Genomic DNA, 11,995 nt, shown 5'->3' with positions numbered 1-11,995 from the left:
GTAGCTGCAAAATTCAATGTGTAATTCTGAAATTTGGATATTGGAAAGTACGTGTATATACGCAAAGGACACTTTCTGCCATATTCCCTTGCAAAATGTATTTACTTTATCCTAAACTAGAGTGACAATGATAAACTGGAAGAGATGACAATATACTTTATGGTTATCAGGGTAACATTTTTTTACACTGTTGTTGACCCCTCAGTTCCCTATATGCCTCAACCCCTAGACAGCCTTGGTTAGGTCCTAAGATGTGAAGAGTTATCAGTGCAATGAAAGGAAGTAGTATCTGGTCATCAAATGAGTTTCTCACAAGTGGCCACCCCAAAATGGCTCAAGCTGTCTTTATTTTTTGCTTTATAAGCACTCATGTAGTTCTACACTAACAAATGTATTTTCGTACCCTCCAACTTTAATCTTCAGCATAAACAAATATGTCAACTATATTTTCCCCAACCTTTACATCAAGACATCTTCTAAAGGAAAAGCAATGCTTACCATGTTGTCAACCTGGCCAAATATCGAACCAGGTACATTCTGCTTTTACAAAACTGGAAGGTGATAAACATATAGACACATTTTAATGAACAAACGTATCCTTCATAACTTACCAAAGCATATTACAAAAATAGGGATGATGAGCCATTAGCTGTTGGCACACTTTTAGTCTGCATTTCTTCAACTGATCATTAATTTCATTGAGTCATACTGTCAGCAGCAAAACCCATAAATAACTGCCTAAAATAAATCACACCCACAAATCATTACTAAATCATGCAACACATTCTATCAATTGTATGTTTGTCAAATGTGTTGATGTTTCAACTAAGGAAAAATAAGAAACCTAATGTTAATAATTTAATCAATAAATAAATAAATTTAACTGCTATAAATTTAAGAATGTAGAGACATATACAAACTGCTACATTTAAAAAATATTATCAATGTTTAAAAGATATATAATTATGTCCATTACAACAATAACATACTTTGACATCTATGCTACTGTTTGCATGTATCACTTGTTCTATATAAATTTTAAGTAGTATTTTATTCTGTACTAAACAATGCAATAAAATATTTGGACTGTTCCTTACTTAAGCTTTAATAATGAGTAACTAAAGACACCAGAATGTTTTTTTTAACAATTCTTTATAGTGACAAATCTTTCATTTAATTCTGGAAAAAAACTGAAAAGCACAAAACTAGAGTGGATAGAAGATGTCTGTCCACACTTACAATATGCAGTAGTTAGTTTTTGCGAAGTTTCAGGTTTTACAATTTACACTAATAAGAATTCCTGTGTGATGAGTCTATCTACTTCTCATCCTCATTTCAACATCACCCAAACCTTTATAATTGTATGAAATTGTCTTATTTTCGTTCATTGGTGTTTAATCATGATGAGCATATGCTCATATACATATTTACTCTTTACATACTGACTTTGTAGGTATCTTATTTTATAAGCTTTATTTTTCAATTAATGTATTTATTTTATTTTTAAAAAATTGTCAACAGGATCTTTTATGCAAATATTTATGTTTTTGTATAAACTCTTTGCATATTATTTAATCACTATGAGTTTATTTTCACCTCATATTTATTCCTTTAATCTTTAAAATATTTTTATTAATTTTGAAAATTGCATGCAACATTCTTTGCTAATATTCACCACACTTTCTAAACCCTCCCAAGGTCCATATCTTCCTTTTCCATGCAGTTTCACATCCTTCTGTTGTTATTGTTTTACCATCATGGACAATGTTTTCAGCTCAAAATTCTTGTATATGCTGTGTCCATCTATAGCATCATCAACTTGTATCAGAATTCTCTTTTAGAAAAAAAATATAAATGATACGACACTTTTCAGCCATTAAAGATTACCAAAAGCTTCTTAGCTGGGGTAAACTTTGTGCTGAAATATCCTCTTATTGCTGAGAGTTGGTTTGGATTTTGCTTACACAGATCTTGTCCAGCCTTCACAATTACTGTGGGTCCTATGGTCAACTACTCTCATGTGCATAGACACGCTGTTCTTTCAGTCAGCTACTACTATGGACCTTACGTTTTTCTACATGCTTCTTTGGTAATTCTTTAGCCTTTTAAGAGGGCTGTTTTACAAATGTAGGTTACTTGCATATTAAGTTTTGTCTTTTTCACATTTTTTTTACAAATTCATACACACACACACACACACATGCACGCATGCACTCTGATAATTGTCACTCTCACCCATCTTATCTCCAGTGTTACCCTATTACACTCCCTTCTCTCTACAAGTCTCTTTCCCACATTATGACTACTTTTTTCTAACCCATTTATTTAAACAAGGTTTTAGGGTTTTTTTTTTCCTTTTCAAAAAAGCATTTCTTTGTGTTTCTGTGACTGTCCTAAAACTAACTCTGTAGATGTGACTGAGATCTGTCTGTTTCTAACTCCCATGTACTTTGATTAAAGTATGTGTCACCAATAACAACTCAAAGAATTCAACTGTAGAAAGTCTTATAGCCAGTGGTTTCCTGCCCATTGGGGCATGGCCTCTTATACTATATATGCTGACGTAGAGCTTGAGTCTGGCCTCTTTCCGGCTTCTCTGTTCTGGTTGCGGATTTCGGTTTCTGATCTCCATTCAAGCCGAGGATTCTAACTTGTGAGACTACCCCTAAATAAATAACCATCTATTTCTCAATTTTGAGCTAGTGTGGGATTTTTTTTTTTTAAGCATCCTTCCGAAGAATCCCTTTACTCCTTCAGGATCTGAATGAAGAACATGGCAGTAGGAAACCATGTACCAGTGGTGGAGTTCTACTTGGCTGGGCTCCCAGAGAAGCCAGACCTCCAGATGCCCCTCTTCCTCCTTTTTATTGGAACCTATGTAATCACTGTTGCAGGGAATCTAGGTATGATCATATTGACTGGGTTCAGTTCCCACCTGCACAACTCCATATACTATTTCCTCAGCATTTTCTTCTTCATTGATTTCTGTCAGTCCATTGTAAACCCTAAAATGCTGGTGAGCTTTGTGACAGAAAAGAACCTTGCATTTTAGTGTAACCATGTCCTATCAGATTTATAGTTATTTGACTTCAGGAGCATATATATTTAGTCTGTTCTGTGCATCAATTTAAATAGGCTTCATGACTAGGATTTGGTTCTGCAAATTAGATGTGATCAACCACTATTTCTGGGATCTTTTTCCTGTCTTGAAGCTTGCATGCTCTAATACCTATATCAATGAATTTTTGATTCTGTTATTTTGGTACATTGATCATCTTTCTCCCAGTAATGATCATTATTATTATTTATTATATCTTCATTATTGCCAGGGTCCTCTGAATTTGCTCCACAGAAGGCAGGTCCAAAGCCTTCAGTACCTATATCTCTGCAGTTGCTATCTTCTATGATCCTGCTGCATTCATTTAATTATAGCCATCATCAATGTGTTCCATGGACCAAGGGAAAGTGTCATTCATTTTTACACTATTGTCATTTTCATGCTGAACCCACTGATCTACAGCCTGAAGAATAAAGAGGTCAGTGTTGCCTTGAAGAAAATGCTTCAAAGAAAAAAATCATGTTTCAGATGTAGTGTGAAGATTATTTATTAGAGCAAAATTATAAAGAAATAAATAGTTTGAAATGATACTGTTTACTTCTTTGTACCTGTTATTATTACTCATTTGCTATGAAAGTTTAATAATTTTTACTACTAGAATTTTCAAAATCAAATTTCAACACACATATTATCAGAATTTCACAGTATCAACAATGGAAAAATATTAAACATTCCGAGGACCTATATGCCCATAATAATGGATATTCCATCATGTTACATACATTTATTCTTCATTGTTGATTAATATTACTTTAAAAATCATACACTTCATTCTTAATTACAATAATGGTACTTATTATTATTATTATTATTATTATTATTTTACATTCCAAGAAAAATATATCCTTCCTTTCCTCTCTATCATCCTCCCCATTTCCCTTCTGTTCCCCCATCTATTCCTGCTCCATTTCTGCAGGGATATTTCATTTGTATTTTAGTAACTAAACCTTGCCTGAAGATCAGAACACAAAAAAATCACACTATACCATACATACCCATACATACCATACACTGCGTAGGCAGTAGTAGCACACACCTTTAATTCCATCAGTCACACTAGTTAGCCATAGAGGGCAGATGTTATTGGTGCAAACCTTTAATCCCAGCAGTAGAGAAGAATATAGGGTGGAATGAGGACCTCTTTCAGTCTGAAAATGTCATAGAGATAAGAGCTCTCTAGTGGCTGGATGCTTTGCTTTACTAATCTTCAGGTTCAACCCTCAATATCTGTCTCATAGTTTTTATTATTTGTGCTACGTTTAGCACCCATTGCTTAGGGTATGTATTAAAAAAAAATCCATTTGCCTGTGGCTTTTTAGCCAAGGAATAGGCTGGAATTTCACATGGGACCCTGCTGGAACTGCATGTAGTAACCGAGCCCCACCAGCTAGGATTTCTTTTATTTTCTTTCCTAAGCCTCTGAAAAGGTTGGGATTTTCCTTTTGTAATCTCTCCAAGACAGGTTCTAATTGCCGCCCAGTTCCAAAAGCACCTGGGCTCCAAATGCCATGGATTCATCCAACCTAGACTGAATGGTTCGGCATTTAGTTAGCCTCCCTTCACATGAGCTTTTACCAAGCAATTCCCTATTTGTATTTTACAAAGCTGGTTCTGTCATTCTTCACTATGGATTGTGAGCTCTCCCTGAGCATCCTTTCTGAGTTTCTGCCAAACAACGTAGCTGCCATGAAATATTGTCAGTCTTAATGACTATTAAACATTAAGAGACATTTTCCATCTATGTCATACCTTTGGGATAGGTCCTGGTGACCTGATTAATTTAAAGAAAACTTGAATAGGTGACAAGGAATTAATAGTATTAGGAAATTATCAGTTGAACCTGAGAGAAAATTGGATTTTATTGAAGAGAAATTACAGAAGGCATAGATGGATGATGTAGATCTGAATCTTCACTGTATTCTGGTCACATTATCCTCCAATATTGCCTTAGAGGAATTTTAATGCAGATGGAAAATGTTATCTTAGAATGGATCTTTTTAACACATAAGACAAATGAAACACTAAAAATTAATGTAAAAAAGGTCTCTGAGTTTATTCTAAAAGAAAAGTTAAAACTTTGTTAATTATAAGAAATAGACCAAGTAGAAATTGTAATACCTTTAATGATGATGAAATTAACAAGTTATGGGAAGAAAATGAATCCTGGCAAAGAGCTTGCAGTAATTTTTTTGGGGGAAAGATTAACAAAAACTTTCCCCAAAGTAAGAGAATTCAACTTATAAAGAGAACTAACTGGATTAATTCTCACTTTGTACTGGACATGCCAATAACGGAGTCCATACATTCTATACTGATGCAAATAAACCAGGAAAGGCAGATTACAATTCAGAAAATTTGAGTGAAGTGGTTCAAAGTCCTTATGATTCTGTCCAAAGTCAGAATTTTATGCTTTTCTCAAGGTAATAAGGGATTTAAAAAAAATCTCAGCATAGTTACTAATTTGCTATATGTAGAAAGAGTAGTTTTGAATATTTAAATCACTGAATTTATACCAGATAATACAGAATTGATTTTATTATTTATTCAGCTACAATATACAATCAGGAACAGGAAAAATTCCATATACATAACACACATCTGGTCCCATATGCATCTGTCAGGTCCTCTGGCACAAAGTAATGTAGGAACCATTCAGTTATTGATTTCAAATGTGCTGGAGGCCTCAGAATTTCATTTTTAGAAAATCAAGTCATTAGCAAAGTTTTTAAAAAATAGTTTTTCATCACTTGACAATAAGTCAAAAAATTTTAATGAAATGTCCTGCTTCTTCTTTATGAAACCAAACACTACTACCTACAAAAAGTAACCCAAAGAATACTCAAAGAAATGAAATATGGCTTATAGATGTATTCCATTTTGTGGAATTTAGAAAAATATAATATTTCTGCTATACCATTGGTACCGATTCAGGTTCAATGGGAAGCTACTTTGAGTTTGGAGAAGGCTGATTCAGTAATCACACATTTGCTAGAAACCATAGCCATCGTGGGTACACCTATACAAATATGTAAAGACAATGCTCCAGCATATGTCTCTAAGAAAATGAAACCATTTTTGTTTATTGTAATATAAAGCATATTACAGGTATACCACAGTATCCTTCAGGGAAGGCAGTTACAGAAAGATCATATTAAACTCTAAAGGATATGTTAAATAAACAGAAAGGAATAGATTGCCTAGTGCTTCATTAACACTGAATTTTGTAATGCTAAATAGAAAGGAACAATAGCTGTGGAGTGGGATTGGATAGTAGGAAAAAAAACTACATAATTAAATCAGTTGATATACTTTAAAGATGTACTGACCTCATAATTGAAACCAACACATGTGTAAAGTTTGCTAAGATGGTATGCTTTTGTTTCCACAGAAGAAGAAAAGTTATGGACACTAACAAAATTGATAAAGATTCAATTTGAACAAGAGATGTCTCATAATTAGAAGAGATAATAGTTTACTATAATCCTTGGTCATTAACCTATAAAACTAAAAAACAATTCTTTTCACTTGATCAGATATAATATGCCAAAAGAGAATCCCCAAAAGTAGGTTTGGGGAAGGGTTTTGTTTCTGTCTTTTCAGGAGAATAAATATAATCTAGCTAAGGAATCTAATGACCACTGGAGAAATGAGACTTCTGAAATAAAAGGACAAATCATCAGACAGAAAAAAAAATGCCTCAAGTATAAAAGTGATTTGGATATTTGGTATATCACATTTCCAACAGAATAAAATTTCATAAATATTCCAACTATTTGTTTCTGTTATTCTCTACAAACATATATATATTAAATAGTAGTTTTGTATTCCCAGTACATTGAAAATTAAAGCTGACTTTGGAGTTGTAGCACGGTTCTCTCCTTCTCTAAACCCAAGTATGTTTATAAAAGTGAAACCCAAAATCTTTCTCATGACAGAAGAGCCTCTTGATATGACATAGAAAGAAAACAAAAAATTAACGACTATTATAGTGCTCCTAATCTCTTAATCATTTGGTTTTATATTGACTCTTAAGCAGTTTTATTAAAGGCATATATTTAAAATAAATATACATATATGTATTAAACTTTTTGTCATGATATTAATGGTCATATAGAGTACAAAATCTAGAAAAAATGTTTCATCTATGTTCCTGTATATGATTTTAGGATTGCATCCTTATCATTTTTCTGCAGTGGATCATGACCATACCTACCAGTGATCTTTGCAGTCTTCGAAAGGGGATGGGGAGCCACAATGACTATTTCATCAGGACTATGATAACACCTAACACTGCTAAACTGAGAAACACCACCTAAAAATCGGCTTTGGGCTATAAAATGCTCAGAATAATTTCAAGGTGGCTAGCTGAGATGGTTCAACCTAACAGACTACTTTAGCCAGGACTTGAGAAAAGCCCTGCACTTTCCCTTAACAAAGATACTGGAAAAACAATTATGTGGTTTCCTTTTCCAGGACTTGACAGTTAACACAAATTTTTCTTTTCAGGAGTTATCAGCTACTTGTTTTTTGTTTTGCTGGTTTTCTGTTTTTTATTGCTTTTATTGTTCTACACACTTTTTTCTGCTCCCGTCCCTTCATCTTTCGCTCCCATGATGCCCATTCTCCCAATTTACTCAGAAGATCTTGTCTTTTTCTACTTGCTATATTGATTAGATCTCTCTCTCTCTCTCTCTCTCTCTCTCTCTCTCTCTCTCTCTCTCTCTCTCTCAGTGTCTTCTTTATTGTGTATGGTCTCTAGAATTGTGAAATGGAGGCTGGTTTTTCTTTTCTTTATGTCTAAAGTCAGTTATGAGTGAATAAATATTATATTTGTCTTTCTCAGTTTGGGTTACCTCACTCAAAATGATATTTTCCAGATCCATTCAACTGTCTGCAAACTTCAAAGTGTCATTATTTTTTTTCTGTTTTCTAATACTCCATTGTGTAAATGTAACTCATTTTCATTATCCATTCTTAGGTCAAGGGGCATTTAGATTGCTTCCAGGTTCTAGATATTACAAACAATGCTGCTCTGAATATAGTGGACATCTTTCTGGTATGATTGAATATCATAAATATACAAAACTGGTGTTGCTGTGTCTTGAGGAAGGTTGTTTCTTTTTTTTTTTTTTTTAGATGAGTCTCATGTTTCTTTTTTCTCTTTCTTTGTTTTTTCTCTTGCTTTCTTTTTTCTCTTTCTTTCTCTCTTTCTTCTTTCTTTCTCTCTTTCTCTCTTTCTTTCTTTCTTTCTTTCTTTCTTTCTTTCTTTCTTTCTTTCTTTCTTTCTTTCTTTCTTTCTACCATTCAAAAATTTACACTTCCTCTGTTCTTCCCATTCCCCTCCTGCTTCCCCATTCACCCTCTTCCTTCCCGCTCCCTCCTTAAGAGAGGACAGGGAACCCTGCCCTTTGGGAAGTTCAAGACCCTCCCCTCTACATCCAGGCCTAGGAAGCTTTGCATCCAAATAGAGTAGGGTCCCAAAAAGCCAGTACATCAGTAAAAACAAGTCCCAGTGCCTTTATCAATGGTTTCTCAGTCAGCCCCCATTGTTAGCCACAGGCAGAGAGTCCGGTTTGATCGCATGCTCATTCAGTCCCTGTCCAGCTGGATTTGGTGAGCTCCCATTAGAACAGGCACACTGTTTCAGTGGGTGGACCAACCCCTTGTGGTCCAGACTTCCTTGCTCATCTTCTCCCTCCTTCTGCTCTTCAACTGGACCTTGGGAGCTCAGTCTGTTGCTCTGATTCTGAGAAATCACCTTACTGATTTCCAAAGCAGCTGTGCCTTTTTTCACTCCCATCAGCAATGGAAGACTGTTTCCTTTACTCCACATTCTCTCCAATATATGTCTTCATCAGTGTTTTTGGTCTTGTCTGTTCTTACAAGTGTAAGACGGAATCTCAGAGTTGTTTTGATTTACACTTCTCTGATGCCTAAGGATGTTGAGCATTTCCTTAAGTGTTTTTCAGCCATTTTAGATTCGTATGTTGAGAGTTCTCTATTCAGGTCTGTACACTACTCTTTTTATTGGATTATATGTTATTTTAATGACCAGTTTCTTGAGTTATTTATATAATTTGGAGATCAGCCCTCTTCCTGATGTGAGGATTTTTCCCATTATGTATTCTGCCATTTTGTTTTGTTGACCATATTCTTTGCTTTATAGAAGCATCTCAGTTTCCGGAGGTCACATTTATTAATGGATTCTCTCAGTGTCTGTGCTACTGAGGTTATATTTAGGAAGTAGTCTCCTATGACAATGTGCTCAAGTGTATGTTCCATTTTTCTTTATGAGGTTCAGTGTGGTTGGTTTTATGTTGAGGTCTTTGATTCATTTGGACATGAGATTTGTGCATGGTGATAGATATGGATCTATTTTCATTATCCTACATGTTTATATCCAGTAATGCCAATACCATTTGTTGAATATGTTATCTTTTTCCATTTCATATTTTTTTGCTTCTTTGTCAAAAATCAGATATTGTAGGCATGTGGATTTCTCTGACTACTTTCTAGTTCGTGTATGATTTTTATTCACATAATTTTTGATCTTGAATCATAAGGTTTGTCCTGGACTTCTAATAAAAAGAAGACAGAGAAACAAATGCTCACAACTCTAGGGATTGTCTCTTGGGGGCTCGAAAATTATACTAGGTTTCAAATTTATTACAGCATACAGTTAAATCTTGCTGTCTCAGCATATATTTACATTCAAGATCTCTGTGCATCTGAGCTTAAGGCAATTATTATTCCAGTATGGAAATAACACAGTCAACTTTAATAATATCATTAGTAATATGTGTTAATAAACTAAATACAAGTTAAAATGTAAACTAAGAGGCCAACACTTCTTAAAGACAGGATATTCAGAATGCTGGAAGATACTCATTATACATCCAAATAACTATCTGCAAATCAAATTGTTTCAGTATTATTCATGTAATATTTTGAGATTTTTTTAGATATTTACTAAATTTCCAGTATATAAGAAAGATTAACGACTTAATAAATATTCACAACAATACATTTGTTCCTGGAATGATTTAGCTATTTATGTCTGTTTACTAGAATTGTTTTCTGTGCAAATTAGCACCAAAGTTATATTGAGTTTCTTTAGAACATTAATCCATTGTGTAGTATTAAATGGTATAAAGTATTAACTATATTTTACAGGCTGCCCATTAATTTGAATACATAAAATTTAATTGCTTATAGAAGAAAAATAATTAAGAAATTAGGAAACCCATCATAGAAGATACTTAGGTTATTCTTGCAAACAATTTTAAGAGTCTAAGAATTTGCATTGCCCTGGTTTCTAACTATTTAGTCATAAAATAGCTCATTTGCTTCTTTAGTAATAATGGTGACCCATTCCCCTTAATTCTATTTTTCTATTATTCATTCTATTATTCTCCTTGAATTCTTTAAATTGGGAGCAAAGCAGGGTTATTTTTATTTTGTAGGCACTGTTAATAATATTCATGCAATCTACCAAGCTTTGAAGAGATTTATTTTTAAAAATATCATTAAACATATAATTAAAAAGATAAAACTCATCAGGAAAGACATTGTTCCTCTAAAACCCCGGTTTCTCCAGTTTGTGTTCTGTCTGTTGTATCAGCTTGAGAGTCCTAAGAACTAAATAAAATCTCACTCCATGCACATTCGGAATCTTAGTAACCCTTTTAACACAATTATTTAGTGATCTTCATATTCAAAATCTTTAATAGGATGTGAAAGTTTTGAAATGACTGGAAACAATTTGAAAAATAACTAGGCAGATGGGTAATTAGTATTTTTGATTACTGAATATTCTTGTAAATACACTTCTAGAATAATTAGAGTCCTTGGGGAATGATAATTTGCTGACATACAGTACTGAATAGGATAAACTCATTCCAATACTTCACAACTGCCCGAGTGACTATACCTATAAAGCTGCATATGCAGAGGTATAAACTTAGTGAGTCCTAGAAGATGCTGACAAGAGATGCAGACCAGGCTCACAGGTACTGTTGTCATTGAGGTCTTCATCTGGTCTTCTCAATACTAATTGCTGAAGGCTAGGAGCATAGTTCTCCCAATTCTAAGATTAAAACAAACTTAATATTGTAGCAGAAGTAAGGTGAGTGTGTTTTATTCATGGACTTACACACGACATCTAAGACTCTAAAGTCTGGAACAATCACTGTCTTAAGTCAGGCAAAATCTAATTCTTAATTTATTGCTGAAAGTATCTTAAAAATCTTGGAATGTGGCAGACTTGTACTACTGAAAATGAAGGTAAATAAGTCCAACTTACCATTTGGTTAAAATGTAATTTATAGTCCATGAAGCAAGTGTCTTCTTCAGAAATTACAACATACTGGCATGCTTTAGGAAGGATGTATCTGATACATGTTATGTAGAATCTCTCTATGTCAACTATATATAGAAGGAAATATGTATTTACCAGTTAACAGAGAAAATAGTGGTTGGTGGCACTCTGACAAGTAGAATGAAAAGCTGTCTAAAGTGTACACAATCAAATGACTGTCACATAGTTGAGGAATTGTAAGTAGGCATCTGAGTTCACCGCAGATAGATAGGGTTCTATGCATGAAGAATTTAGCAGGATCAGTGTGACTGAGCATTTGCAGTTTTACAAAAGAAATGAACAGTCTTTTCTCTCGATCTTTGAAAGTGAAGTATCATCAGATTAAGCCTCCTCATGTCCATATGCAGAAATAAGTTACTTGTTCCCCTTTTAAAATAACTCACGGACATAATTGTCCCTTATAATTATTAAAGGATTTTCTTCTGTGCTTTCAAACATCATAAAATATCTTACAACACATAAGCTTCATACTACTTGTATCACCTTCAAATGGTTCCAAT

This window comes from Microtus ochrogaster, chromosome 5 (genome assembly GCF_000317375.1).
Source record: "Microtus ochrogaster isolate Prairie Vole_2 chromosome 5, MicOch1.0, whole genome shotgun sequence".
NCBI lineage: Eukaryota > Metazoa > Chordata > Mammalia > Rodentia > Cricetidae > Microtus > Microtus ochrogaster.
Note: the sequence above shows the minus strand (reverse complement) of the source record.